We start from the raw sequence: 12,500 nt of genomic DNA, 5'->3' as shown, positions 1-12,500 counted from the left end.
CTGAGTCAGAGCACTGAACATTTATTTCAGTGACTTGTAGGTTGTAGCCTGATAGAGCCTGGTCACAGAGCTTGGGGTAAAACTACACTGTAAAGTTATAGTTTCTCACTTCATTGCCAACATAATATCTGAGTGGCAGCTATAAAAATCTATGCAAATACCTTAAGCGCTATCGTAAACTGAGCACGATCATAAAGTAAATCCGTTGGCTCAGTGTATCCAGAACTATGGTGTGGCTTGGAAATGAACAGCAGTAAAGGCAGAATGACTCTCCATGAAAACGACACCTGTCTGACTGCTGCGCTAATAAGGACCCTTTGCACACCTTTATGGAATATTCAAAGTATTGCAACATTGTTTGTCAGGACAGAAGATAAGATTCTAATGTCCATGCATTATTCATTCCTGCTTTGCATACACTGGAAGGGGGTTGAGAATCAATTTGCTTCAGCTAGCAGTAAGGAAACTGTCTGGCAGAAGTGATGTCTTTTAATTAGATGATGTTACAGATATGAATGATGTCTGCCATGCTGCTGATAGTGAGTACCATGTCATCGTTGAATAATTTGGTGAATGATGGCTCAGTGCATCATGGGTAAATAGATAAGGTGTCATCTATCACAAAGTGTCATTAACTTTTGGCGCACGAGTGACAAAATACATTGCACAGACACTGAAGCACCCGCATCATGCTCATTACCAGGCACCTTGATTTTATTTTGGGGTCTCATAGAAAAGTTTTACATGCTTAAACTATGTTAGTTATCTTTTACATACTGTACCACATCTTGCCATCCTTTATCTGCAGCACTCAGTTTTAGAGTCTGTTTCTTTAATATCTGTCTTCCAAAAAGCCCAGTCTGCTCTGATTCATTTTGGCATTACAAAAAAACTCAACTTTTTGATTGTTTTAAAATGCTGCAACTGCAGCAAATAGTTTCATTCACATAGTGATGGAGACAGAAAAAGACCTGAACTACAAATGAGCTGTTTTAGTCCAGCAGCAATGTTTCCTTTGAGAGAAGAAGACTGTTTAGCATTGGCAGTGCTCTTTTACATGTGCAAAATGATATATACAGTAACATCTGTCATATTAGAGTAGAGCAAAATATATAAGGAATCTTATAGTAATACAACATGAAAATAAACTCAACTATGGTAAATATACATGTCTCACTAAATACGAATGTCAAGTCAAAGTCATCTTTATTGTCAAAAACCATATGTACAGATCAATGTGTTGTAACAAAATCTATAATACAGTACATACAGTAGTTATACCTGCACTATGGCATTTGTTGTAAAGTGCAAATTTTATGCCATGTTTAGTCAGTATACAGTAGCAGCACTTGAATTATTTTATTTTTAAAAGAAGACGCTGCTGCCTGCACATGTGGCAAATGTATCACGCTTGCTACTATATATGTAGTTAGTAGGATACTTTCTGCTTTAATGCTAAGTCTGATACTTTCCTCTGTGGAATAGCAGAAGATAAATATTCCCCGTATTGTGGAAATCCATCTCTTTCTTTGCTTTACTCAAATTAAACAACTACCAGAAAGAAAAAACCTCAGTAAGCAACTGAGGACAGCAGAAGGTGCTACGCCAATTCAAAAGGCACATAGAAAAAAGTACTACTGTAGACTTTTTACACTCTTTTGCGCACTTGCAAATAAACTTTTGTTGTATTTAAATTCAGGAACCAAATCCACAAGCTGAAAGAATGGACAGTGTCTAAAGGGTGGTTTAAGATTAGCCAAGTCGGGTGCTTTTAGATTGAGGGCTTTTGAAAGCTGATGCGTGCAATTCACACAGAGACTGAATCCTTGTGTTAGTGAGCTTTTTAAGCTCTTTGAAGTTGGCTGTACAATCACAATGTGCTTTGCCTGTGCACCGCACACTTTAAATGTTATTAGTTTGGGAACACCTACTGAATGCAATCTTGAGGCATACTGCTTGGCAGACAACAGTGAAAATGAATTTGAAAGTATTTGGAAAGATCTCTCTGGATGAATGCAGCCTGAGGCAAACTTTAGTTTGAAAATCTATCTCTAACAAACCCCCCTCTCAGGTCCATAGACATTATACAGATTTGAGTCCCTTTCTTACATTTCAACTGTAAACTGTATTTGCCCTACTTTAGGTTATATCCTGTTAGCATGATAGAAATAGGTGGTTTATTTAAAGAATGTGGGATGCAGTATGTAGTTAATAGAATATACAATATTTGACTGATTCATAGTAATGACATACTCCAGTCTCCTTGGTTATCAACATATTGAACACATATCAATATAACCACCTCTTTGATTTCTGCTGAGACTAAAAAGCCTTGGAGTGCCCGCTGGCCTCCTGAGGGATTGGTGGGAAGCTAAGATGGACTGTAACGTGAGCTATCATATATTACTCTTGTGATCCTCACACAGAAAGAATTTCTACTGTCTGCATCAAAACACATGATGTGTATTCATGTAGGGGTTATCCACCATATCCAACTACCTACAGCATGATTTTTCCTGGTTCAAAATGAGCCTTGGGCAGCTGACTGCATTTTAGCACGATTGATCAGTATGTAGTTAAGGCAATAAATCTGTGTTACTTTAACAAAAGCCTATTTCTGTCCACTTGTTAAACAAAAGCGTTTTATATTATAAAAACATTAAAAAAAGAATCCAAGCCTGGTTATTGTGCTTTGGGGGATGGTCAAAATTAACAATACATTTTTCGAGTGCAAGAATAATCCAGACACATGTTTAACACACCTGAAGTAAGCTATGAGTGCGTTTTGTTATATTAGTGCAATATCCAGTTGTGTTCTAAGATAATGCTGTGGTACTATATGGCGGGGCGTGGCCTGCAGTGCCGTGCAGGGAAGGCGTACGCACCTGCATGGCATCTGCAATCATGCCTCGCCGACTTAAGTATTGCACCGGGTCCTGTTATAGTGGTTGTTGTTATGTTGAGCTGGCAGTGGGAGAGCTGCAGCTCAGTGTGTGGATGTACAGCAACCGTTTTTGAAATAAAGTGTGCTGCAAAGCATAAATATGTCACCGGGTCTGCCGTGGTCATTCACATACTGTAATATTTTGCCAGCCGTAGACATTATAAAAGATGTAATTACATAATGTTATATATTTTTTCTGAAATCTAATTTTCAATTCAGTTAAATTTTATCGACATAGCATCACATTACAACAAATCAAAAGGTACTTTATATACAGTGCATCATGGGAAGCACCTGGCTGCCTAGGTCTATTCCAGCATACCTAAGGCAGGATTTAGGGTCACCTGATCCAGCCCTAGCTATATGATTTATCAAAGAGTTAAGTTTTAAACCTAATCCTGAAAGTATAGAGTGTGTCTATCTCCTGAATCCAAACTGAAAGCGGTTTCCACAGAAGAGGGACCTGAAAGCTAAAAGCTCTGCCTCCCTTTCTACTTTAAAAGGAACCACAAGTAGGTGAAAGGCACATTCTCTATATCGGTCATATAGTATCAATAGGTCTAGATAAGATGGGGCCTGATTATTCAAAGCTTTGTGCGGGAGGAGAAGGATTTTATTTATCTGTTTGAAACATCGAGATGAGTGTTTCTTTCATTAGTAGAGTCCAACCCACATCAGATTTTTAAGGCAGAAAATTAGTGACTTAAAAATATATCAGCTCATATTTTTGTTATTTTAGACACATAAAACATGAATAGCCTTCCGTAATATCTGTTATGTGTAGTTATTTTTGAATCCTTAATAAGATGAGTGTCATTTAAAAAATAATCTTGTTTTTTTTTTTAACTGAGTCATGTATTACTCCTTACCCAACTCTTTACCCAACTAAGCTGGTTGTTGTGTTGGTGGCATTCCAAAAGCTTGTTACCTAAAGGGAAATTGCAGAGTGGACTTCTTGGTTTAAAAAAAATAGTTGTGACAAGGACGAGTGTTTCAGTGAAGCCGCTCACTTAATTGTTATAACGAAACATTGCTTGTGTAATACCTTTATTTTTTTGACCCAATGCCATGTTCCTTTTTTTTTCTTTGCTGTATGTTGCCAACCAAATATTGTCAGTGAATTTAAAAAATATAAATCAATTAAAGTTAACCTAAGTTTGAGCAAATACTAGATTCACTTGAGAAACCATTTCCAATTAGCTGCTAGAGTGAATGCTCAAACTTATTAGCCTTTTTAAAATTGATTTGGAGGAGCATAACAATTCTGGCTGTACAGTTGTGATTTCCTTTTGGTTTTTATTAATTATCTTTTCTTGTTTCTTTTTTATTATAATTGTTTTTATTCACATTCTTTTTCTTTTTAACCTAGTCCACCTCTAATCATGTGTTATCCCACGCGTGGTGTAATACAGACTTTGCCAGGCTTGAAAATTAGTTGACTTACACCCTTTACTTCTCTGAAGATTATAATTAGACATCCAAACCATCAGCCAGGCCTCTTCTAGGAAAAGCTGCGTCCATTAAGTCAAGTTTGCTGTTAGTCAGCACCCATGGTAGAGTGAGAGTTAATGGATAGTCTGACTGTTGCTTGTCAAAACCCCTGCTGAGTATTTCATTCAAGTGCTAAAATGGTTTCATAACTTGTGGCTCATTTTCAAACATGTTTCTGCTATATCTCCAGAATTTATTAAAAGAAGAAGTTGATGTACTTTTTAAATTTGAAGTAATCCTCGAGTAAAGTACTTTTTAGTCCATTAGTGTGGTATAAGGCAGCACGGTGGCACGGTGGTTAGCACTGTTGCCGCACAGCAAGAAGGTCCTGAGTTCAATTCCACCATCAGGCCGGGATCTTTCTGTGTGGAGTTTGCATGTTCTCCCCGTGTCTGCGTGGGTTCTCTCCGGGTACTCCGGCTTCCTCCCACCGTCCAAAGACATGCAGCTTGTGGGGATAGGTTAATTGGATAATCCAAATTGCCACTAGGTGTGAATGTGCGAGTGAATGTGATTGTGAATGGTTGTCTGTCCCTGTGTGTTAGCCCTGCGACAGACTGGCGACCTGTCCAGGGTGTACCCCGCCTCTCGCCCTATGACAGCTGGGATAGGCTCCAGCGCCTCCCGCGACCCTGAAAAGGATAAGCGGAAGCGAATGGATGGATGGATAGTGTGGTATAATTTGTCTGTGTATGCGCTCCCATTGACATGACTCATCACCCTGCAAACCAACACTGTGGGGGGACAAGCGAGACCAGCCCCCCCTGCCACCCCAATACATTACCAATTTCAGTATGAGCTTTGCAGTTTCACTATGCTGATTCAGTGGGCACAAGGTACTCAGTAAGTTTACTTGTGAAACATGTTTCTCCATGGCAGCTAGTCCTGTGCACAACGAGGTTGGAAACAGTGGGGTTTCAATGAATTAACTCTTCACTACTGTTCATGTGCCACTGATGGGTCAGGTTTAAATTCCCAGTGAGGAGAAATTTCTTACAATAAGTTCTACAGCTCTCTGAGTGAGAAAGGTTCAACTTGCTTTTCTGGCTGTCAGGAATGTTTCAGCATAAACGGGTTGCTGCATTCATTTGCTTCTCTCAGCATTTAACATCTCCTGTCATCTATTTGAAGGTGTAGGCCTGGCTGTAATGTTGCTGAAAAACTAGCAGAAACCAAGACAGTTGGGTGGAAGTGTATACTGCCCCTTTAACACACAAACTGGTGCCTGATGTTTGTCAGTAAAGTGCATCAGCACATACTGGAGTCAGCAGCATTAGTGGCCTAGTGGCTTTTATATTTAAGAAATAAGAAGTCATTGAAATATAGCCTCTCTTATGCTGTAGCTTAAGTGCCGTGTGATTTACTTATAGCAGGAAGATGGAGGATTTTTTTCATTACTTGTTTTCCACAAGGTAGCTGTGATAAAATTAGTCCAATTAGACATCCTCTTAAACTCTGTAGCATACTAATGCAGGCCGTCCCTCAGGATCTCTACCAGCAGCTTGGAAACAGACTAGAGGCTGATCAGCCAGAGGTAATGCACTCACAAAGGCCATTTGTGACTGTTTTAAAGCCATCCTGATGTTTAGAATGTTCGTGGGAGGAGGGTTGAAGGTGATAATAATAATATTCTCACCTTTTACCTAATACCTGTAATTTTTTTTGCATATTTAAGATGGTTTTAGCAAGCTGCAAAAGCACAGTTATTTATCCTCCTTCACAAGATGGTGAAAGGTGACACGAGATGCTGAGATGCCGCCCCTATAGCTGTGCATTATATATATAATCATCTCTTACAAGCACAGATTCATCATAAAAGGCAGCTCGTTGTTCTTTGACCTGAAGTTGAGCTGCAGTGTTTTCCATGTAAACAAACCCAAATTTATTATTTATTTTGCAGAATTCACCTGTGCAAACGTTAAGTACAGCTGCCTCTGACAATATCGATTACAGTTATCAACGTCTAAGCTCAAAAGATCTGCTCAGAAGATCTTAATTACAAGTACGTGATGATGAGTTAACAAGTCCCATGTCTGCATCTGTTTATATTTTCCTGTCTGCTTATTCATTCTTTGAAAAATTATTAAATAATTTCCCCATTTTGCATAAAGAATTAAGGACAAAACACAATGAAAAGCAATTTTGGAAAAAGCAAGGCATCGCATAAGACACAGTAATGAAAAGCAGCTCTGGTGGAATAAGAAGACACTGCTACTGTGTACACATACTTATTAATATAAAGAATATACTGAAATAAGAGAGCCATTATTACTTCACATCCATCCATCCATCCATTCTCTTCCACTTATCCAATTCAGGGTCGCAGTCTCTATCCCAGCTGTTTTAACGTACTCTCGGGACAGGTCGCCAATCTATCTATGGCAGTTTGGTGAGAGAACTGTAAAAAAAATGCTTCATAGTGTCATAATATAAATATTCTGTGTAAGCTCAGCCTTTTTTGAGCTTACGTAAGATTGTTTTGGAATAATTGGTTTTTATAACATGCAGTCAACTTCTTGTAGGTAATCTTGTAAGCTGTAAATTTCTTCCGACTACATCTTTTTCTCCCCTGAACAACAATTATGGTTATGTTAAACCTTTCATCTGTACTCTCTCACCAAGTTTTCCCAGTGATGTCAAAAACTGCTTTTTGGTCTTCACAGCTAGGTTGTTTCTGCATTACCAAGTAAGGAATGAAGGAAAGGCGCAATGTTTCCCTGTCAGCAATGTGGGTTTCTCTTAATAAATGCATAAAAAGTCACCTGATTAGTGTTTTGTTTCTTATTATACAGGGAACGATTCATTTTCTTTAAGTAGCGCAATAAGCCACAGCAGTTCAACATGAAAAGCAAAACTACGAATCTTCTTTGGGAAAACAAAGGACATGGGAATGTTTCACCAGTCAAACTATTTTCTGTTTCTGCCAAACATCCAAGTCCACAGAGTCATTCATGCGCTATATCAAAAACACAGAAGCAGAGACTCGATTCTTCTTGCTTTGGGAGAAAGTTTGCACAAATCAAGTCAACCATCCAAGATCAGAGAGCATTCAGATGAATGTGTATTCTGTTTTTTGGGGGGGTGTTTTTTACCTTTGAGTCTATGCATATGATCTATGAATACTGAGCATCAGGGAAAAATACTTTTATCTCCTCTTCAAAATGTCAAACTCAAAAGCAATTGGGGCTACACAGACGTTCAGCTTTGGTAATATTGAATGTCATTAGGATTGAGCGAGGGAGTAAGTTAGAAAGGAATGAAAGACTTGGTGAAGAAAGACAACTCGAGTGAGCATGTATTTGAAAAAGAGGGCGACAGAGCATGATAGAGGATGGAGTAAGAGGGTTGGCTAAGCAACCTTGGTGCAATTTGTCTTCATGCAGCTGGTCCTTTGCAGCGTCCTCTAGGCAGAGCCTATTTTCCCTGACAAGCTTGTTGCCTCCAGTGCAATAGGTGATTTACCTTGTGCCGTGCCACTGACCAACATCCCCTTCTGAGAGCAGAGGAGAGTAAATCAAAAGTCTGGACCTTACCGTTAATCACTAATTACAGGTTGATCCTTCTCTGGGGGCTGAGTCCCTCAGGCCTCAAATCAGACCAAAAAGAGGAGCCGGTGCCACTTCCTCCACTGATAAATCTTTAACACAGGAGCTCCTGCACGCTGAAGGCTTTCAGCTGGCTCTGGCTGCCCAGACTCCCCTTTCTCTGAGGATTTTCTCATTCGGGTCGGATCCCTTCCCTTCCATCCCACCCTTGCTCCACCCAATAGCTAAAGCTTGCCTGCCTGTCTGCCTGCCCACTTTCTTCTTAAAATTCTCCCTATACCTTCACAGATTTCTATCCCCCTGGGGATCAGCAGCAAATCGAGTTTGTTGCTTGCAGCGTATTCCAAAAGCATTACGATACAAGGGTGCTGTAATTGAATGGTTAGGGAGGACATTATTGAAGGAGATTTTTGTCAGTGTATCCACCCACCACCACCTCAGCACCATGTAGAGCACCAAGTAGCTCCTTGATCTGCTGGCTATATTGTTATCAGTGTCAGGGTAGGAGGAGGTATGTGGCCACGAGTGACTGAGGATCCACTTTCCTTAAATCTTTGCTTTCTGCATGAGGGTCATGTTATTGTGTTTTGTTTTCCTTGCTTTGTTTTTCTTCTTACTTTCCCAATTATGTTTTCTTCTGGACATTGTTAATTTTACCTGACACCTTGATTGCTTCATTTTGGGTTGCTATGACTATAGTTAATGTAACATGAATTTGGTAAAAGTACACTCAGACTCAGCCCATTATTTTCTCATGAACTTTGATTGAAACAAAGTTGAAGTAAAATAAATAACCATTTATTACAGGAAGGATAAACGTAAACCAGACTTACCAAATTGTCAATAAAAATAGAATGCAATGATCTCTTAAATTGGGCAGCACGGTGGCACGGTGGTTAGCACTGTTGCCGCACAGCAAGAAGGTCCTGAGTTCAATTCCAACATCAGGCCGGGGTCTTTCTGTGTGGAGTTTGCATGTTCTCCCCGTGTTTGCGTGGGTTCTCTCCGGGTACTCCGGCTTCCTCCCACCGTCCAAAGACATGCAGCTTGTGGGGATAGGTTAATTGATTAATCCAAATTGTCACTAGGTGTGAATGTGCGAGTGAATGTGAGTGTGAATGGTTGTCTGTCTCTGTGTGTTAGCCCTGCGACAGACTGGCGACCTGTCCAGGGTGTACCCTGCCTCTCGCCCTATGACAGCTGGGATAGGCTCCAGCGCCCCCCGCGACCCTGAAAAGGATAAGCGGAAGCGAATGGATGGATCTCTTAAATTATTAATGGTAGTAGTACAAAGAGTACAAATCAAATGTTTGAACTGATAAATGTCTGTTTTAAGCATATATAGTCATCTTAAATTTGCCTGCCAAGCATTTGAAAGAAATTTATGACGGAAGGTAAAAAACCAGTGGACAAATTGTGTGATTCTTAAGCAAAAACAGTGACACACACACCCCCAAAAAAACGTCTTGTGGAACATCTGAAAAGTAATAATTGGTGAACCTGGCAAAATGTCACCTTGTCTCTTAGATACTAATAGCTTTAAAAGCAGAAGCAATTCTTCCATTTTGACAACTTCTAAGTATTTAAGGCGAGTGACACGAGCTGGAGCTGCTGCTTCAGTTTTCATTGATATAGCCTGCAGTGTTCTTAAGAAAACACAATGAGGGTGCAATAGGTCAACAGTTGCATCAGTAGCACTTATTTACAGGGTTTTGCACTATGAGTTCTGCTGTAATGTCCTCAGGCTCTTGAGAGAGAGTATATGGCAAACACGACCAGTGCCACTGGGTCGTTGTGTGCCCGCAAACATCACAATGGAAACGGTTTTTTTGGCCTTCCTACACAATCTTTACTGTCTACCAACCCTGCGCCATACTTAGGGTCCTTACAACTTTGTCTTATATCCTAAAATAAAGGGGGCGACATAAATTGTTATGTTAGCAGACGTTATATGCTACCTGTGGCAGTGGATCCACTTTGCTGAAACATGAAAAAATACTCAAGAGGTGAGCTAAAGAGAGCAGTGCATCTGTAAGCCCTGAAACAGTGTTTCCCTTGTTGACCTGAAGTTGTCCGTGTACATCAACACTGCATAAAAACATGTCTAATGAGCTGTTATAAAACTAGTTTTTGCTCCTAAATGTTTTTCCATTTCCCTTCAGTCATTATTATTTATTTCCATCCATGACAGCTCTCATATCACCCCCGCTGACAACTGTTGTCATGTCTTTATTACATTGAAGCAGTTCTTAATTAATCAAATGTGTTCCATCAAATGACTGTCATATTACGGTGTCCACAGGGGAGATGTTCCAATCGTTTATGAAGCTGGTTATTGCTTTTCATATATCATTTACACCATGCTTTTTCTAAATCAAAACAAGTGGCAGGTTTATTATTTATTTCCGTCGAAAAAATACTGTCTGTGCTGGGCATCACATGACATTTTATCATTAACCAACAAAAGAGACTGACTAATGAGCAAATATGTTTGCTTTTTAGGTTTTAGTTTGAATGTTTTCTTTTCTTTTCAACTTCAATATTTGTGTTCAAGATCATTTGTTATTAAGAAGGAAACACTTTAATTTTCATCTCCTAGGGGATTGTCGTGCTGACACACATAGGAATATAACAAAATAAAAAACTATTAAGAAATCTAAAGTTTATCCTTCAAGTTTATCTACTGAAGATAGATAGCAACTACTGTTGCCTTTATCTTCTACATCTTTACTATCTCCTCTCTCAGCCCTTGGTATACCTCTAGGTTTGCGAGTTCCATCTTCCTGAAGTTGTTATGACAGATTTAGCTGACCATGTCAGCTGGGTATTATAGCTACATGTATCACTATGGCCTTCTGTTTGTCCACCACTACCGGTTGGTTAGCCATCACCAGTTTATTTACCTTTATCTGGAAGGCCCACCAGCTCTTAGCTTGGTCATTCACAACCACCCTATGGGGTGTATCCCATTTTGTGCGAGGAATTTCCAGGCCATGCTCCGCACAGATGTTCCCGTATACTATGCCAGCCACTTGTTTATGGTGTTCTGGTTATATATAGACTTTGAGCATCTTGCTGTTATGTGCTGAATTGTGTCAGGGGCATCTTTGCACAGCCTTCACTTCGGGTCTTGGCTGCTGTGGTGGACCCTAGCCTCTATTGATCTTGCGTTGAGAGCTCATTCCTGTACTGGCATCATTAGGGCCTCTGTGCTGTCTTTCAGCCCAGTTTTGTCCAGCCATTGATAGGATTTTACGATATCAGCCACTTCTTCCATCTGCTGGTGGTACATGCCGTGCAGAAATCCATCCTTCCATAATGGTTCATTTTCTTGCTCTTATTTCTTGGGTTTTTGCTATCTGAGTTATTCTCTAAGCACATAGGTCATCTTCCTGATGTAGCTAAGGAGTCTTTGTTCTTTCATCTATCCAATGCATCTATTCAAGCACAGACTAATGCAATAGCCTAATGGTATACGGGTCACTGACTCACTCCAATGAGCTATAGTGGTAGTCAGTGTTTTTTTTAATCGCTTTTTCAGCAGTTGAATAAGAAAAAAATTTCTAGAAGAAACTGCAGCCTTATAAATTACAGCAGAGTTTGTTCAACACTTCACTAACAGTATAATCATTTAAACTTAGTTATTCTTCACTCAGAAGAAAGGGCTCTCATTAATCCTCTAATTTTGATGTAATCCTAGCAGTGATTTGCCTGGGCTTAAACAGGGTTTCATTGGGCCAAATGTGAGATTAGAAGTCTTAACTCAAAGCTTCCCACTGAAAAGAAGTATGAGTTTTCACGCGGTCTCAGTGTGATTAGCTTGGATCTAACACGCTAGCCAAGTTCACAGTTCAAAGACACAACAAGTGGACCAAACACAGCAAATGAGTGAGAAGGTTAAAAAAAGCAATCAGCAGACATTGGTAAAAGGGCCACAGGAGTCATGCTGTAATTGAAGGTGTTCTCATCCTCATTCTCTGGGCTGTGGCAAGTGAACACTGTTGGACCTGCTCTTTCATTAGGTTTTGTATTTCATGCCCTTAGGAGCAGAACAAATTGAGTCTCTGTTTCCTTTTGCTCCATTGCTCATTACCCAAGAGAAAGATTAAAAGGCATTCTTTCACAGGCCACATTACATAATATCAGCAAAGTTGGACTGTAAATTGTACTTGTTGTCTCTTCAAAATACTGGACGCACCAAGGCATTAAACAACTTCAGCCATGGTGACCTCTCGCCAAGCTACCCGATCTGACTTACTTGCAGTATTCTCTCTGTGTTGGTCTCATCATCATCAGAATGAGGTTTTAAACACTTTGGTGTACTGCAGAAATACTGAAGCGAGCAAAAAACTAACTCTGGTTGAGGTGAGGGGTTGTGTTTCTGTGGGGAACCTCTGTGAACATAGAGAATTTTTTTCTTTTCCTTTTTCTTTTTTGATTTCAATGTTACTTTCATCAGAAAGTGTGTACTCCTGGGCTTTTACAACAGCATGGAGATGTTTTAAACTCTTAGAACACTG

General features: G+C 39.8%; 1 protein-coding gene across 4 annotated transcripts in view; it reads left to right on the top strand.

The window, feature by feature from the left end:
- The window catches only part of fstl5 (follistatin-like 5), a 198,847-nt gene that overhangs the window by 118,994 nt on the left and 67,353 nt on the right, over positions 1–12,500 (top strand). The window lies entirely within an intron of this gene.

Source organism: Astatotilapia calliptera, chromosome 2, assembly GCF_900246225.1.
Source record: "Astatotilapia calliptera chromosome 2, fAstCal1.2, whole genome shotgun sequence".
Lineage (NCBI taxonomy): Eukaryota > Metazoa > Chordata > Actinopteri > Cichliformes > Cichlidae > Astatotilapia > Astatotilapia calliptera.
The sequence above is the reverse complement of the archived record's forward strand: the minus strand, read 5'-3'. Positions and strand labels throughout refer to the sequence as shown.